The sequence below is a fragment of the Oryctolagus cuniculus genome, chromosome 6, assembly GCF_051225735.1.
Source record: "Oryctolagus cuniculus isolate XC-2025 breed Fujian yellow rabbit chromosome 6, ASM5122573v1, whole genome shotgun sequence".
NCBI classification, from domain to species: domain Eukaryota; kingdom Metazoa; phylum Chordata; class Mammalia; order Lagomorpha; family Leporidae; genus Oryctolagus; species Oryctolagus cuniculus.
In genome coordinates, this window is record NC_142872.1 from 44358004 (window position 1) to 44376830 (window position 18827).

General features: G+C 40.9%; 1 protein-coding gene across 1 annotated transcript in view; it reads left to right on the top strand.

The window, feature by feature from the left end:
- Window positions 1–18827, top strand: part of SGCD (sarcoglycan delta) — a 1076594-nt gene that overhangs the window by 373541 nt on the left and 684226 nt on the right. The gene's annotated exons all lie outside the window — the stretch shown is intronic.

Sequence of the window (18827 nt, forward strand, 5' to 3'; positions counted from 1 at the left end):
CCAGGCCAGGAAACCCTTCTGAGCTGAATGCAAAATAATGGCTGTGCATGGGAGCAGGAGGCCAGAGATTTCCTCCTGGTGGTAACTGGATCTCATCAAATCAAAAGCCTCAAGGAGGGAGAAAACAAAAAGGTATTCCAGATCCTTCATTCTGGGAAGGTAGCATAATGTTTAGTTTTTCTTTCTCTGTGTTAATCTAATTATTCTCACCAAATTAAAAATTCCCTGAGGATGATGACTTTATCATTTGGCAAGTTCACATACTAGAAAATTCTTTCTTTGTACTGAGCATAATGAGAGCTAACAATTATCAAGTGTATAATGAATGCTAGGCACTTTGCAGGATTACCTAGTTTCAACTTCAGCATTAATCTGTGAGTTGGTTATTAACTATTTGTTTCATAGTGGAGGAAACTGAATCTGAGAGAGACTGATCAACCTACCTAGGTTGGTTACAATAAGAGGATTATTGAATCACACAGTCTGATTCCAGAGCCCACATCCTAACCTCTATCTTATAGCACCTACCCATGAAATACTAGGTACCTAATAGGTGTAAGGTCGTTGCATCGGTTTGTATTATATGACAACACATGTAATTATTGAGACAGATTGCCACCAAGATAAACTCCACCTCACCCATAAATCCCCTACCCGGTAATGATCATTACCAACATATCACTGTACATCTTTTCATTATTCTCCTCTGAGGCTGCACTTGTATATACATATGCTTATGCTTGTTTATAATGTTAAAATTAATATCATGAGCAATTATCAGTAACTATACTTCTACAACATCAGTGTTTGTCATTTTATTTTTCTCTTTTATGACTATATTGTAATGCATTAAACTTCTCTAGTCGGGCATTCTGTGAATCTGCCCAGATGCTGGGGCTCATCCTGTCTGGGAAGGAATCGTAACCTGCAGTGTAGTTCTTAGAACTTGGAACTCTGAACTTGCCTGCAAGGGATAGAAGTTATCCACTTAAGTTCTCTCTTTAATGGATGAGAAAGTCAAGGCTCTGGGAGAAAAAGTACCATTCCCACATTCACAGATAAGGAACGAAGATTGTTTTTCATACACACATTCAGTAAATATGAGGGGATGATGACCATGTGCAGGTATACTGTCCTATGTTACGGAGTAATACAGGAGTGGCCAAAACAGCAAGGACCCTGCTGTTACCAGAACTTGCTTATTGTCAGTGAATTCCTAACCTTCTTTACAGCTCCACAGGACCAATTTTCAAGACCATTTGGTTTCTTATTTCAAAAAAACTCAGCCCAATCAAGCTGATCAATGCAAGTCATGAAACGTTCCTCATTGAGTTTCTACCAGGGGAAAACTGTGTGTTTTTAAACAAACTGAGCAGATGTCATCTGTTGAAATACCCTTTTGGGAAGTTTTTATCCACTGCCCAGAGGAATTAAGGTATGCCCTGTCAAATTTTAACAATCTTCCACTCCTACCCCACTCTTCACACTTGAAGAATTACTGTTTGTCTCCTGCAAAATACACTAGTCACACTGAAAAATGCTTTCCTTTGTTTGTCCATGAGTCGTTCACAGCTGAAAGATGGGATGACAGAGGGTCTGCAGATGTCTGTTTTTTCTTGCACTATCAGCAGGGATAGAACTGCATTCAGGATCCAGACCCAAGGGATTTATTTGCTCTCAGATCTGTCTTTCCTTGTTCTGAAGAACAGCCTTCGTCACACCTTTTGGAGGCATTTTATGAATTAAAGCAAGTCCAAGTTTGGAATCTGAAGTCTAAAGTCTCAGAAGATAGCTTATGGACTTATAAGTCATTGAACTGGAGTTAGAGCAACCAGGATTCAGAGCCTTACTTTTTCATATATGGATTTGAGTGTATTAATTTTCCTAAATCTTAAGTTTCTTCTTCTACCTAAGAGGGTTAAGCATGTACAATTTAAAGACCACTGTACTTCTTTGTAATAACACTTATTATAACTAAATACATTTTGTGTATTATGCTAGTTAAAAACGGTTCCCCTATTGAATGTGGCTCTGAGGCTGTATTCCTAGCATGTGAACTTTTTCAGTGCTGAAATCAGAAAAGGGTTAAGCAAAATGGCATGAGATGGTCAACTCTAAGTTATACAGTAAACCTTTTGAAACTGTTTACTATCTGTCTCCCTCTCTTGACTACAGACTTCATGAAGACAGGAACTATGTCTTTGTCTACACATAAAGTCAGATACATAGTCAGAACTTGGCAAATATTTGTTGCATAAATGTATCAAAGAATCCAATGAAAATTAAATTTAGTTTAAATTTTAGCTCAGAGCATAGCATCTCATAAATCCTTAATACATATTAGGAAGTTTTGTAAATTTCTTTGTGTTAATACCCATTAATCTTATATTTTATTGGCAACTTTTTATATTGTATGATTGACTTCAATGTGCTTCCACTATAAATTTCATCAGGTAATTAACAGAATATAATGGATACAATTAGATAACCATTTCATTAGTTTGGGAATTGAGGTCCCTTCAAAAGAATTTCATCCTAAGGTGTATTTTTAAAGTTTTCCTCTGTGAGTCTTTCTGTTTGGCTTCCGACTTTGAAATGCTAATATAATTCCCTTTGTCTTGTGTGTATTTTAATTTGGGAATGATTTCTAGCATCTATCAGTACCACTTCAACCTGTTGTGAAAGCTTGCAAAGGGTCATTAAATCAGGTTAAGTTTATCACCTGCAGAATGGACTACAGTGGCTATTTGAATGGTACAAAAACAGCAGAAGAGAAATATCATTTTCCTTTCTAGTAGTTTAATAAGTAGATTATAAAATAACTATTTCCTGTTGACTTCCATTGTATTTCTGTGAATAGTGATAAATCCATCTTTACTCTTGGAATAATATGGAAGGAACAGAATTGATTGTGTTTTTGGAAAAACATTTATTTGGAAGTCAGAGTTAGAGATCAATCGATCTTCCATCTGCTGATTCACTGTCCAGATGGCTTTCATGGCCAGGATTGAACCAGACTGAATCCAAGAGTCAGGAACTTCATTCAGGTCTCCGACATGGGTGGCAACAGCCCAGACACTTGGGCCGTCTTCTGCTGCTTTTCTCAGGCCAGCACCAGACTTGAACCAATGTGTCAGGTGGCAACTTTACCTGCTATGTCATAATGACAGTCTCCAAAGAGATTTAAAACACTGCACATTCATGAGCAAAGTGTCAAAGTAGTATCCAGGAATGCTGATACTAATGTTAAGGAAGTTGTTTGCAGATTTTTTTAAATGAATAGAGAAACCGTTACACAGCATATAGTGCATATAACACATGAGGGTATGTTTTCACCTGTACTATCTCATTTATTTTTCTTAAATGTTTGTATTCTGAAGTTTCACTATTTCAGAAGGGTGAGGACACCAATGCTTAGGGAAGCTAAATTCATCATCCAAGTTGATAGTTTGCTGGTCACAAAGTTGAGATTTTTTTTTCTTTTAGATTTATTTATTTGAAAGAGTTACACAGAGCAAGAAGGAGAGGCAGAGAGAGATAGAAAGAAGTCTTCCATCTGCTGGTTCACTCCCCAGTTGGCCACAATGGCTGGAACTGCATCAATCTGAAGCCAGGAGCCAGGAGCTTCTTCTGGGTCTCCCACATGGATGCAGGGGCCCAAGGACTTGGGTCATCTTCTACTGCTTTCCCAGGCCACAACAGAGAGCTGGATTGGAAGTGAAGCAGCCAAGACTCGAACTAATGCCCATATGGGATGCTGGCACTGAAGGCAGCTGCTTTATCCATTGTGCCACAGCACCAGCCCCTTTGAGTTGAGATTTACAAACAGATGTGTGTGTGTGTGATTGTGTGAGAGAGAGACAGAGAGACAGAGAGACAGACAGAGTGTGTGTTTATGCTACACAATGCTGAGGTGTTTGTTTAACAAAAATACACCAAGAACTTTTTCTACCAGATTCTGGTGATTTAAGGGAGGGTATAACAGGTACACAATCTGACCACATGGTACTGTTGTCCAAAGTACCAGTCATTAGTCAAGTTGTGCCACAGAGACTTCCAAATTGTGTTTTGAAGGCTGAATGAGAGATGCAGGGCTCGGCATAGAGGTTCGGGACTTGGCTCAGTAGTTGTTAGTTGATACTGTTTCTATTCAATTACATCACAGATATATAATTCTTTATGTTATTAAGTCCAATGAAGGAAAACACAGGGAGTTGTGAAAGCAGCTGAAGGAGTTCCTAACCTTGGTGTGGGAAATGGGGGAAGGTGAAAACTTTCCTGAATGGATCAAAGGAAAGGTGGGGATGAAAACTTCCTGGGCAGAAGAAGTAGCAAGTGCAAAGTGCCCCAGGCTGCAGGGAGACACCATGTTTAAGGTGGGAAAGCCAGTGTGATGGTGCTGGTAAAACAGTCTAAATGTGATCAATTTCTCTTCAGCGTTTTTCCCCAACGCAGGGTGTTTCTGCAAGATTTTGCATTCCTCCGATGGCACCTTATACTCACATCCCAATTTCCCCACCTCTGTGAGTCAGTTCTGCTCATCATATGTAACTCCAGTGAAGGTTTACCATACAAACTTGCTTACACTAGAACACAGTGAAGTATTGTTCCCATTGTGTTCCATTTTTCCTGAATCCATCCATGGTTATGATTTAAATTCAGAAAGACAGCTCTTTCTCTTCAAGGGACAAGAAAATTAAGAGCGATTCACTGACTTTAAGGAACAAGCAGGTAAGATCTAGAAAATTTACATAGTTCTTGCATGTGTTAATTCCCTACCACTGTACATAGATCAGACTACCTAGAAAGAGATTGCCTTTCTGCTGAGGACAGTAGAAATGTAACATAATCATATTAAAAATAGAATTCTTGGGCTGGCATTGTGTAACAGTGGTTTAAGCTGCTGCCTGGGATGCAGCATCACATATGGGTCCCAGTGTGTGTCGTAGCAGCTCAGCTTCCAACTCAGCTCTCTCCTAATGCATCTGCAAGAGAAGAGGAAGATGCCCCAAGTCCTCAGGTCCTTGCACCCAAATGGGAGCCCTGAAGTTCCTGGATCATGGCTTAGGCCTGGCCCAGCTTTAGTTGTTGTGACCATTTGGGGAGCAAACCAGCAGACGGAAGATCTCTCTCTCCCTCTCTCTCTAACTCTGACTTTCAAATCAATCAGTTTTTTTTTTTTTTAAATAAAATATGACACTCTTCTAAGAAACATAGTTAACCGTGTCTACATAGGCACCTTATATTTATAGTAGCTTCATGATGTAGAGAAAAGGGGGAAATGAAGGAAATGAATAAAACAATGAAAGTTAGAGGAAGGTCATAGTTAATGAAACTCCTACAAAAGAAAACCAGATATGTCATGGGACTTCCTGTAGCTGCCATATCTTAAGCTTCTTTCGAGTCTGATGTACGGATTCTTATACACTTGAAGGTATAGACCAGCAAAATGAACTTTCTCATAAAGTTCAAAGTAGTAGAAAACTCAAAATCATGTGGTAGTGAGAAGATATTCTTCCCTGAAATCTCTATCCTCACTGCAGTCTTCAAAAAGCATTAGACAAACCCCAAAGGGAGATATGTTTTACACAACACCTGACCAGTACTTTTAAGAAGTATCAAGGTCAAGAAAGACAAGAAAGGATGGAAACTGTGTCACAGGTCAAGGGAGACCAAGTTGTGATGGGATGTCCTGAATTAGGTCCTCTAACATAACAGGGGTATCAGTAGGAAAACAGATGAAATCTGAATTGTGTGTAGCTTAGTGAATAGTATTATACTAATTTAATTATTCAGTGGTTGTAAATGTGCCAGGGTTTTATAAGAACAATATATTAGAGGAAAGTGTTAGGGTGACTCTATTTGCAACTTTTCTGTAAGTCTCACATTATTTCAAAATAAAACATTAACCAAATATGACTCCACACCCACAAAAGGCATAGGCCAAAGCTTTCAATTTACAAATAAGGAGATGGAAATTTACAGAGGCAGAATGTCCACTTTCCATCTTAATTTTGTTCCTTCTTTTGTTAGGATTGGAGATTTTGGCAATAAACATCATTGCCCACCCTGTAGGACCTTTGCTTTGGGTTCTAACAGAAGGCTATCTTTCCACCATCCCACACATTGAGATAGCCTTCTTTTTTCTATCTAAATGCCTCCACCAATGGGCAGGATGATGCAGAGTTGGTAAAATGCCAAATCCATTGCATGGTCTATGACTCCCTGCAACATCTGGCCTCTGATCATCTTCCCAGGATTACTTTCTCCTCTCTGCAATCCTGCCAGCCTATTTTTCCCCCAGCATGTGATCTGCTTTCCTTATCTTCCTGTAGGGTTGCATCTCTACCTCCATAAGCATACAGCTACTTGAATTCCATCTTTAGCTCTCTTTTTCCTCCAAGAAGACGTCCTTGACAGCCTGCCCCATCATATACTCCTAAAAGCCCATTAGACAGCCTATTTTTTGCTGTTGAAGTCTCTTGTGCCTCGGTAGTGAAGGAACCTGCCCTCCTGGTTCTACATGTTCCTGATTTGCCTCTACAACACATTATCAATATGTACAATTTTATAATTTTACAATATTAATTCCTCATATAAAAGACCATCTCAAATTATCTTTGCTGTTTTAAAACCCATGTATGACTACTTAGATACCTCTGTATCCAGAACAAAAGTAAATGCAATGTACAATAAACCTACATTAACAAAGCAAGCAGTGTATGTCTTGGGTAAAGGTGATTTTCACATGATGATATTTAGGCTCAAATCATTTCTCAAAACACCATGGTTAGATGCCTAGGATCTAGCAGAGTATAGGCACATAGTAGACATTTACACTATTTTATAAAAAAAAAAAAAACCCTACCACAAAAATTAGACAATTAAGACATTTGCCTGAAAACCAACAACTAGACTGAAGTGACTATGACTGGGGTGTTTCTCATTTCAGCCTTTATAACTTACAAGGTATCCACTGAATCCTCTTGTGCTATCTGGAGAGTACTTCCCTGTTTCTGTTTCAGGATCCCAGAAGAGACAGAAAAGTAACAAATCATAGGTAATATATTTGCAGAAAAGCTCCTGCAGGCAGCTGTTGTGACTTCTGTATAAAAGACAGAAACCTCTAAACTGTTCAAGCAATGAAAGAGATGAATGCACAGTCCCTTCAAATTCTTATGAATGGTGCACTGTGGAGCTGTGTTAGAGTGTCAAGCCATTTGCACGAGCAGCAGTTTGCAAACAAGAGACTGTATGTAGGAGTGAGTACCAGAGAGTGGTACTCCAAGACAATGCAGTCTGGAGACAGCCATCGCCTTGATTCTGATGTGGGTTTCTGGTGGCCAATGGCAACAGCATGAAGTAGGAAGGAGGAAGCTTAAGCTCTGTGCAAACCTCTGTCATAATTATTTATGTTTCACCACTTGTGTATTCTTTTGTGAACACTGCACAGGCCATTTACTGCAAGGTTTTATTGGAATGTTAGGTAGCATTGCTATGATGAAACCAGAGGAGGATTTACTGAGACGCTAATGAGGCTTAAGCCCCAGTGCCCCTGCCATGCAAGAACCCTTTCTAAAGATGTCCACTTAATTTGGCGTTTTGTCTTATCTGTCTTAAAGAGCTTCCCCCAAACTGCATAAACTTCAGGCCCCACAGAGTCTATATTGCCTCTGATTATATTGGAAGAGCGCAAACAAAAATACTGGTGTTGAGTACACAGAATGCTAGATGACACATATTTTTATGCCTTGGGGGAGCCTGCTCCAGCAGTGCACAGCATACGAAGTAGACACTGTTGAATTAAAATGGCTGATTGTGAAAAGCCACCACTTTACATTCTTTTGCATTTGCTGTTGGAAGAAATGAATTCACAGACCTCAATGGGGTGGTATGTTCAGGATCTCTCATCCAGCTGTTTGTGACACTCCCAAGAGTGTGGGCAGATTCGGGCCTTCATTTCCATTTAGATGACGTTTTTAATCTTTTATAGTGGGGCATCTACTATTACGTCTTACATCAAATTATTTTAGGGTTTTTAACATCCTCTATTGAATCTAGTACTTTCCTGATGAAACTGTTTCCAATGATGTGTAAGCCTCTAATTTAGGAAGAGGCTGGCTGGAGGCCCATTTGGATTTTTATGGTAACCTATTAATAAAACATCATCAGATCTGGAATTTCAATTCAAGGAAGGTGAGCTTCTTGGAATGTTTCTCTTATTGCCCTAATGCATAAAATATGGTGTCCTATATTTCTTTTTGAAATCTTATATTTTGAGATGCTTCTTTCTGGTGCCATTTCCAATATCAGCTCAATGTTAGACCTTATAACAATGCTAGCAGTGTGGCTATCAGAGCAGGTCATACCCATTTTCTTCTGTAAGTTTTGAACCAGTTGAAAATTTGACCTTGGACTCACAGATAAGCTGGCCATCTGCACTGCTGAATCGAGTTGACTTGTTCACGTCATGGCTGTACACTGGAAGCATTTAGTCACCTTCTATCCAGGTCCCTTTTCACCTTACTGGCGAGATTATTTCATTATTCGTATTTGGATAGGAATGAATGAGGAGGGATGGGAGAACATGCAGACATTTTTCTTACCAGTGCTTTCAAACAAAGGCAGAAGTTTCTATTTTGGGGGGAACGTGAGAAATAAAATACCAGAAGACAGGTGGTAAAGAGGGGATGTAGAGGAAGGATGCTTCTCTTAAGGCATAGTCAGGTGCTTTAATTGATCTCCCATGAGGCTGAATTTATTCAGGTGTTCATTCATCTATCAACAATTTATTTAGTGCCTATTACTAAAAAAAATTCTAGACTTGTATATTTTTTCATATGTTTTATGTATGGAAAGATAAGTTTGAAGAGGTATGTTCTCTATCAAATGATAAGCTCTTATTAATAGAGATGGAGGAATATTTCCTGTGAAAAAGAAAATCATTATGCAAAATAGAATGAAACATGCAAAGAACATAACATCTAAGTACTAGTGGGAGGTTCCAGGGAGAATGGAGAATGGTGACTTCAGAGTGTGAAATGCGTAAAATCACAACCTTTGACTTGAGCCTTGACGTAGGGCAGGAGTTGACCGTATTGAGATTGGCAGCCACAACCATACCACAAGATAAAGATACAAAAAGCTTGATCAGAATGAGGAATAGTGATCACTAAGGCACACTTGGGGAGTTGCAGTGGAGCAACATCAAGAGCTTGGGATGCAACCAAAGTGATGACTTAAATGTGCTCTGGTCTTAGATAGAGTGACTCCAGGCAAGCCATCATGTCCTCCAAAGCAGGAAGATATTCCAAATTTTGAGTTTCTAATTAAGAGAGTTTCCTTAGTGATGGGACATCCACTTTGTAAGACTTACGTGTCAGATACCCTGAAAATGTTACTTGCCTTAATCACCCAGGATTTGTGGGGTGGATATTAAGTTAACCATTTCATAGAAGACACAACTGAGGAAGAGAGGCTGTGTCACTTACTCAAAGCCATACAGTTAATAAATGTCTTATCTAAGCAGTGCAACACAACCCTGTGGGACCCCTCAGTGCATTCTTACTGCACAGCAGAGTAGGTCAAAAGTTAACACACTCTAAATGTCTTTCTGGAAGAACAGGAGTCAAGACATAAACTTCCCCATGTCTCTAATTGCGTCCTCGGTCCGGGGAACAGAGCCATCTTGTTGCTAAGATCCATTGCCTTAAGAAAATGAAATTGGATGGCACCTGCCTCTCGCTCAGTCACACACATCGAAGCCCAACTGTTTCACCTTGATTTTTTTTCCCCAGCCAGATGGAAAATTGGGCAATTCCTCAATTAAATGTCACCAACCTTCTTGCATTCCCAGCAGCAAATGCTTCATTTCTCAGGGATTTGGCACAATTTCACCTCTCTAGTATCTACTTCTCCTGGCTCAGCACTGGAAAAGTGGGGGCAAAGACAGAACTTTTAGGCTGGCTCTTTCTTGCTTTTAAGAAACTCAGCAGAGAAAGCAGTTTTGTGGTTTGGAAAAAGCTCCTTTCTTATCACCTGTGTGCGTGAACTGTGGAAACCTCCAGTTCTCACTCTGTATTCCAATCCATCTGGCTCTGAAGGGAAGGAAGAGATTTTTCTTTGTATTGTTAATGAACAAACCAGCCCTACCATTTCTCCAGCCAGTTGGAAAACAGGGGTAAGTCCAAGACTCTTTGAAAAAGATCATGACCATGTTTAGAGACAAACAATTGGTACCCTTTTCAATAAATATGAACTTCACCCTTGCAGTTTTGTGCTAGTGCTTTGAACCAAGAGAGTGGCAAATCTGTCAGTGAATCAGCAACATTTATTCAGAGTCTTCCAAATGTAAAACATTGTGGATAATAGAATAAAGAGGACCCTTCCTCTTGGGCTGCTCTAATCTAAGCAGAGGCAGACTTTACATAAATTTAAGTAACTAAAAGCTCCCAGTTCAGTTCTAGACACTCTGAGAAACCTGCATGTTCATAGGAAGAGGCTTTTTGCTTTAATTGGCAAAGTCAGAGCTTCTTGGAAAAATTGGATGTAGAGCTGTATCTTTAAGAAGAGGTAAAGTGCAGCTAATTGATGAGGAGATTATAGAACTTTTCAGGTAGGGGAGAGTGAAGTGTTCAAGCTTGGAGCTTGGAGCACATTAGATTTTCACTGGAGGCTGTGGAAGGGAATCAGAGCACACCTTTATATTTCAATTACTGCGCACCACTGCCATGTCTGATGGTTTTCTGAATGTCTTCATTGTCAGAGCCCAGGGTGCTGTTGTTATTTTTAATATTTAAGGGAATATTTTCTGTAAGGAGGATGAATTAATTCCCCCAGCAAGTTTTGTTTGAAGGAGTGAGACTGCGCATGAGCTGCTTCAACTGTAGACAAATGGAAGCTTGAGACCCAGTAGACAGACAGTGCTTGTCTTGGTGGGCTCTTGCTTTTTTATGAGGCAGAGTAGCCATTTGCTGCTCTGTAGCTATTTGATCATAAATGACACTGGTTCCCTGGGAGAAAGGTAGAACAATGGAAACAATCCCGTTAAAGCGTAGAGATCAGAAACATGCCATAAAGTGACAGAATTTTTTCTACACAAGGACTTTATGTCAATTATGCTGAATAATATTTCATTGTCTTAGAAACTGCATAAGTACATTGAGGTAATTAGGCAATGCAGGAAAGAAAATTTAAAAGTGAATCAGTCTTCTACCACTGAAAGAGCCAAAGTTTAACATTAAAGAGTGTCTTATCAGGCACATGCAAACATGTGTGCACATCAGTGTGCATGTATATCCACATACACTGAACTTTGAGTTTATAATCTCTGCTTTTCCATTTTAACAAAGTTTCAGGCTACATTCAGATTTCCCGATTGTCTCAAAAATGTCCTTTAAGTCTGGCTTCTTTAAATTGGTAGCCAACTCTGGACCACACTCATCCAGGTGTAGGGCTCTGCCTTAGTCAGCTTGGCTGCTGGTTACAAAGTACAATAGGCTGGGTGGTTTTTTCACAGTTTTGGAGGCTGCAAAGCCGAGAGCAAGGTCCAGGGGACGTTCTAACTGGTACCCAGCGGACTGAGGATGTCTTCAGAAGATCTTGCCTCAGTGAGTCCAAGTGGAGAAAGAGAAAAAAACAAGCCCTGGCATCTCTAGACAGTGTTAAAGAAATCTGAGGTGGGACAGCTCCCTCCATTCAAACAGGCATCAGAGACAGTGGAGGATCCAAGCCATTTAGTTCACCAGCAGGCTCAGCTGGAATCATTTCCTGAGAACTGAGCAAGAACCCAAAGTTTGGTACGATATTCATAGGTTCTTCAGTGTCATACCTTACCTGTTACAGCATTGGTGGGTTTAAATTGCAGCCTATATAACTTAGGACCACACTTCCAAAGGTCAGTGGGCCTGGTATGTTTGTAAAAGAGATACCAGGGCAGATTTATTGGACAGGTTTATGACTGGAGGTTACAGAAGCAGAACTTAGGACATCTTCCCTCCCTAGATAAGAGAACAGTGGGCAGCTGCTTCACTTGTTAATTGCAAGCAGCCACACTTTTCAAGGTCTATGTTGGGAGGAGGAGTCCGCTTTTCTTTCTTTGTTTCTGGCTGGGGACATATTTCCTCTACAACACAAATCCTCTCGGCTCGGGGCCTCAGCATTTTGACTTCCTTTAACTTTAATTACTGTTCCCTAGAGGCCCCATCTCCCAGAGCAGCCACATGTGTTTTTGAAAGGACAGAAGGAGTCAGTGTGTAGTAACTCCTTAAAATTGTTCGACTCTAGCATATCCTGCCCCACATTTATTTATGAAATTGTTAGGTTGAAACTTCCTCATTTTCAAAAATCAGAATATTAGGTCTGTGCTGGTTTCTCAGGCTCTTGTCACATTCAGTGTAGAAGGAGTTGAAGGTGTCACTGTCGCTCCCCCTCTTCGTGGAGGAACGACACTAAACCCTGCCTAGGCTTCCTATCCGAGTCACGGCACCATTATGTCGCTCCCCCTCTTCGTGGGGGAACGACACAGGACCCTGCGCTGTTCTTTCGTCTGCTCGGCCCTTCCCGGGTTTGCTGCTGGTTCTTCCCGGGTTGGCTACCGTCCCTTCCACCTCCGTGGAAGGGCAGTTGCCCCTGCCACTTTCCCCACTTCCGCAGGGGAGCGGCACACCGCCGGCCGGCTCTCTCGGGGGCTGCTCAGGTGTTCCTTCAGATAGATGTTCCCCGGTGCATGTTGTCTCTCTCCTCCTTTATAGTCCTCTTCCACTAATCCCAACTCTGCTACCCACTCACCGAGTACGCTGCTCTCCTCCAATCAGGAGCAGGTCCTGCTGTTTATTGGGTAAACTGGAGGCAGCTGTGTAGAAGCTGTTTCCTCCTCTCCCAGCGCCATATTGTGGGAGAGCAGATGCATAGAATAAGTCTTAATTCCAGTAACAGTCTAGTCCCAGTTGCTCCCCACATGTCACCTGTGTGGAGCAAGTGCTCCCTGTACTGTGCGTTGGGAGGTGTGGGTGCCTGAATCTGGGCACTGGTTTGTGGCAAACTGAATGAGATACCCAGGTTTCTAGCTTCCAGATTTCAAGTCACCATTAAATGCAGGACACCAAATGCAACTGTTAGGAAGACTGATTCATCTAGTCAAGAATTACTGAACACGCTGTGCTGGGTACTATATACTGGGCACTACTAGATGCAGCTGGTTAAGAAAACAGATGAACTTGTGCTCAGGCAGCTTATAACTTAGACGGAGGAGGCAGACAGAAAATGGTAGAAAATAAACCAAGTAATGGATAAAATATGGTCAAGGAGTCTGATTGCACCGTGGGAAGTTCCAGGAGGTTGTTTCTGAAGAAGGGGAGGGAGCCAACCCTGCCTGCATGCTTCAGTACTCACACTGTATGTCAGGGGTGGGGGCAGGGAGGTGCATTGTTCTTAGGAAAGAGAAAGGTCATGAAGCCCTGGTGAGGGGCAGAAGCTAGCATGGCTCACACGGTATGGATGGGAGGGGAGAGGAGGGTAGGGATCCGATTATATAGGGCATTGGAGGTTGTGGGAGACTTTGAACTTCATACCAAGTGTGCTAGGGAGGAAAGATTTGAAGCTTGGAGAACTGTACTTTTTAAAAGCTCATGAAAAGAACAGACTGTCCACTCCTTCACTAGGTTAAATGAGGTTGTAAGGCTGCGGTGAGAGATGTGGGAGTGGAGAGATGTGAGCATAGAATGTACTTTGATGGCTGAAACAACAGAACTTGCAAATAAAACATGGAGGACAATTGATGACTCTTGGCTAGGCCAACTGAAACCACTGTAGGGCCCAGTGGAAATAAATACAAATGTGGGGTTCCTTGTTCAAGGAGCGTTTTAATAATGGTACTAACATGTGTAACTGTTTTCTCTCTCCCTCTCTCCCTCTCTTTCCATCTGTCAAGATGCTTCTTTATTTGCTGTTTAAGGGCAAGTTTGCCTGAGGCTCAGGAAAACTTGAAGGACAAAATCTCTATCCTCTCCCTGCCCAGCAAAACCTATAAGGGCCTATTGAAACAACTGCTATGTTTCCTGTGCCATCAGCTAAAGGACGAACATCCTGTGCTCCTTTAGAAACAGGGAGGTTGCTATCCACTCCCTATAATCCTGCTGCCTCAACTACAATGAACAGGAACCCTCAAGGTTATTGCAAACTTAGACCAAGGTATACTCTGTACCTGCCTGGGAGAGTGGGCAAGAGACTTCCCCCTGCCATGTAGCTGGATGAACACATCATGGTATGGCCATCCAGGATAGCTACAGTCACTTTCATGACCTGCCCTGAGACAGAATGGATGTAAGCTTAATTTTGACCTTGGCCATCCCTGCACCCAGGGCTCCACCCAGGACACTGACCAAGGAAATGGTTGCTATGTTGGACACAAGGCAGCAGATTTTGCAAAGTGATAAGCCAGGAAAGGTGAGAGGAGGCTGAAGATACAAAAGAACTGAGGATGGAAATTTAAGAACTTGTTAGGGAGGCAAGGAGGTTTTGGGGGGAAGGACATGTATGGGAGACAAAGTTGCTCTATTGTCCCATTCGACTTGACTTTAATAGCACAAGTTATAAAATGAAGTTAAGAATTTCAAGATAGCAATCATTGAACATTAAACTCCAAATACTGTGGGAGACTGAGCTTGGGTTCTGTCTGCACACAATGTACATGCCCATGAAGCCAGTCCAGATTTCTGGGCTCTGACTTAAGCATCTTGGTAAATGCTGGTGCTAAGCACTGAGCTGAGGAAAGATGAGAATTAATCCAGTTTTCGGTGTACCTTATTCTGTGTGAATTGCTGTAACAGAATATATTAGAATGGGTAATATATAAACAGAAGTTCATTGCTTGCAATTCTGGAGGCTTCCAAGTTCAAGGTCAAGGTTGATTTGGTATCGGGGTACACCTGTTCCTCGCAGGCTATGTTCATTTATGTCTTCATAGGTGGAAGTGGCAGGAGAACTCAGTCAAGCCTCTTTGTAAGAACACTAATGTCATGTATGAGAGGGGAATCTGTGTGACTTAATCACTTCTCAAAGGCCCTACCCCATCCTAAAACATTGGGTATATGAATTTCAGGCCATGCCACAGAGGGAAATCTGGTCTTCAGTTTTCCAGTGCTAACTGCAAGATGTTTTAGATGTATCCAGGTGAAAATGTCAAAGCAAAATGAAAATGTAAGTCTAGTGGTTATAAAATTATATTTAGGGTCACATCTGATATCCCTATTAACTCTTATAAAAGTAAAGTATAGCACCAAACATGAGGATGTTTGAATTCTGGAGAAATAGGAATATTCTGTACCTGAAAACTTCAAAAAATCTTTAAAAATGTTGTGTTCATTTGAGTACATTTGGTACATTTTCAGAGGCCTCTCTCATATACTGACTTAATGCTCATCATTCCATTTCTTCTAAGTTTTTAATTTCCAAATAGTGATTTTGAGTGTCTGGCTGATATTAATTCTTGCACTATTCTGATTTACAGTGAATGCAATTTTATATTATGCTATAAACACACAAATGGGGATACTGAGCTTTTCTTTTTTCTTAAAATAGACCCAAAACATGGAGTTGGGCTTGATTTACTTGCTCCAAGTATAGTTAAAATTGAAAAATTCTGATCAAGACACCTGTTAATATTTCTTTGTATACAGAATCATTTTTAGGGGCTGGTCCATGGCACAGTAGGTTAAATCCTCTACTTGTGGCACTGGTATCCCATATGGGTACCCGTTCTAGTCCTGGCTGATCCTTTTCCAATCCAGCTCTCTGCTATGGCCTGGGAAATCAGTAGAAGATGGTGCAAGTGCTTGGGCCCCTACACCCACATGGGAGACCAGGAAGATGCACCTGGCTCCTGGCTTCAGATCAGCACCTCTCCAGCCATTGTGGCCATTTGGGAGTAAACCAATGGAAGGAAGACCTTTCTCTCTGTCTCTCCCTCTCACTGTCTATAGCTCCACCTGTCAAATAAATAAATAAAATCTTTAAAAAAATAACTTTCTAGGAATAGTCCAAAATGAAGCTGTTTTAACTTCCTTCTTTTTTCTTCCGTTATGTGTGAAAGAGAGGAAAGGAATGTTATTGTGTTCTTGGATTTTTATCTATAAATCATATTGGAGTGCATTGGAGGATGACCCAGGTCCTTGGGCCCTGTACCCTCAGGAGAGAGACCAGGAGGGAGACCAGGGGGAAGCCCCTGGCTCCTGGCTCGGATCAGTGCAGTGTGCCAGCCATAACGGCCATTTGGGGGGTGAACCAATGGAAGGAAGACCTTTCTCTCTGTCTCTCTCTCTCTCACTGTCTAACTCTGCCTGTCAAAAAAAAATTAAATTTAAAAAGAGCAAGTTAAAAAATAGCAAAGAATGAGTTTTTTTGTGTGTGTACATTACCTTCAGGTGTTATGTAAGAAAAAAATATCCTCCAGTGTTTTGTGTATAGTAGTGCCAGTTTCCATTTACCCATTTTTCCCTGGTAGAATTAGTCAGCTCATCTAAACAAAGACTTGAAACTATAAAATTACTTGAGGAAATCATAGGGAAAACACTGCAAAACATTGACCTAGCAAAGATCTCTTGGGTAAGACCCCAAAAGCCCAGGTAATGAAAGCAAAAACAGACAAATGGGATTACATCAAGTTAGGAAGTTTCTGCAAAGGAAACACTCAACAAATTAAAAAGGCAACTGACAGAATGGGAGAAAATATTTGCAAACTATGAAACTGATAAAGGATTAATAACCAGAATATATAAGAGGCTCAGGAAACTCAACAACAAAAAAACAAGCAATCCATTTAGAAATGGGCTAAAAATATGAACAGGAATGACGAACAGACCCACGAAAAGATGCTCAGAATCACTAGCCATCAGGGAAATGCAAATAAAAGCTCCAGTAAGGTTTTACCACACCCCAATTGGAATATCTATCATCCCCAAATCAAAAAATAACAAATGCTATGAAGGCAGAGAAAAAAGTAGCCTAATTCATTGTTGATAGGAATACAAATTGGCACAACCACTATGGAAAACCATATGTAGATTCCTCAGAGAACTAAAAATAGATCTGCCATATGACTCAGCTGTACTACTCCTGAGAATATATCCAAAGGAAATGAATTAGCATTTGAAAGAGATGCTTGCACTCCTGTGTTTATAACAGCTCAGTTCATTGTAGTAAAGATATGGACTCAACCTTAATGTCAGTCAACTGATGATTGGGTAAAGAAAATGGGATATATATACAAGTTAGAATATTACCGAGGCATAAAAAAGAATGACATTCTGACATTTGTAACAAAAGTGGATGCAACTAGAGATCATTATGCTATGTGAAATAAGCTATTTTCTGAAAGATAGGCATCACATATTTTTCTTACTTTTGGAAGAAAGCATTGAGTTTAAAAATTTTAAAATTTTGTGGATGTCATGTTCAGTTCCTAGGCTATTGTATTTTTTCTCTTTGTTTCTTTCCTCTCTTTTTCTTTTCTTAAAGGGTAAACTAAGGTAGTGTCTGATACACTTGTGGAGAAGTAAAAATGGTTTCTCACTAAAGAGTGACTCATGTCATTGTCACCTGTATGGGTTATTCTGGATTGGATCTCATCCAGAAGATGTCAGAGAAAACTAGGAATGCATTTATTAAAGTCCCTGGTTATTATTATGTCTCCTATTCCAAACAATCCACTGAGAGGAGACATAGTGGGAAATTATGTTAAAGATAAATCTTTCCTCGTAGATGAATATGGATTTGAATATTGTTACTTTATAGTCATCCAGTCATAGTGAATTCCTTTTAAATATTTATTTATTTATTTATTTGAAAGGCATAGTTATACAGAGAGAGAGAGAGAGAGAGAGAGAGAGAGAGTGAGATCGTCCATCAGTTGATTCACTCCTTCAAATAGCCTCAACAGCTGGAGCTGGGCGCCTCTGAAGCCAGAGGAGCTTCTTCAGACTCCAATATTGGTGCCAGGGCCCAAGGTTTTGGCACATTCTCCACTGTTTTCCCAGGTGCATTAGCAGAGAGCTGGATCAGAAGTGGAGCAGCTGGGAATCAAGCTGGCACCTGTAGGGGATGCTGGCACTGCATGCAGCTGCTTGACCCTTTGCGTCACAACACTGGCCCTCCTGTGGATTACTTTACAGAAGTACATCTCATTTGCATCTATGATGCTCTTATATGGCAAAGGAAAGATACTTCAGGGGGGCCGGCACTGTGGTGTAGAGGGTAAACCACTGCCTGCAGTGCCAGCATCCCATAGGGGCACCGGTTCAAGACCTGGATGCTCCACATCCAATCCAGCTCTCTGCTATGGCCTGGGAAAGCAGCAGAAGATCATCCAAGTCCTTGGGCCCCTTCACCCACGTGAGAGACCCGGAGGGAGCTCCTGGCTTCTGGCTTTGGATTGGAGCAGTTCCTGCTGTTGTGGTCATCTGGGAGTGAACCAGTGGATAGAAGACCCCTGTCTCTTTATCTCTCTCTCTCTCTCTCTCTGCCTCTCCTTCTCTCTGTGTAACTCTGACTTTCAAGTAAATAAATGAATCTTGAAAAAAAAAAGATACTTTAGGGGATAATTTTTAGATAATACTTTTTTAATGGAAACCTATTCCTCTAAGAAATCTAATTTTTTATCTAAAAATTAGGATTTACATGATGCCTTATAAATAGGAGATCATCAGTAAATGTGTGTAGGCCTTAAATTGGACATGAATCTCTTCCAGGCTCAGAGCCATACATTCCAGTTTGACAGGCAGAAAGGAGTCTGAAAAGTTAATTCGCCATGCAGGTGATAAAGCTCACTATGA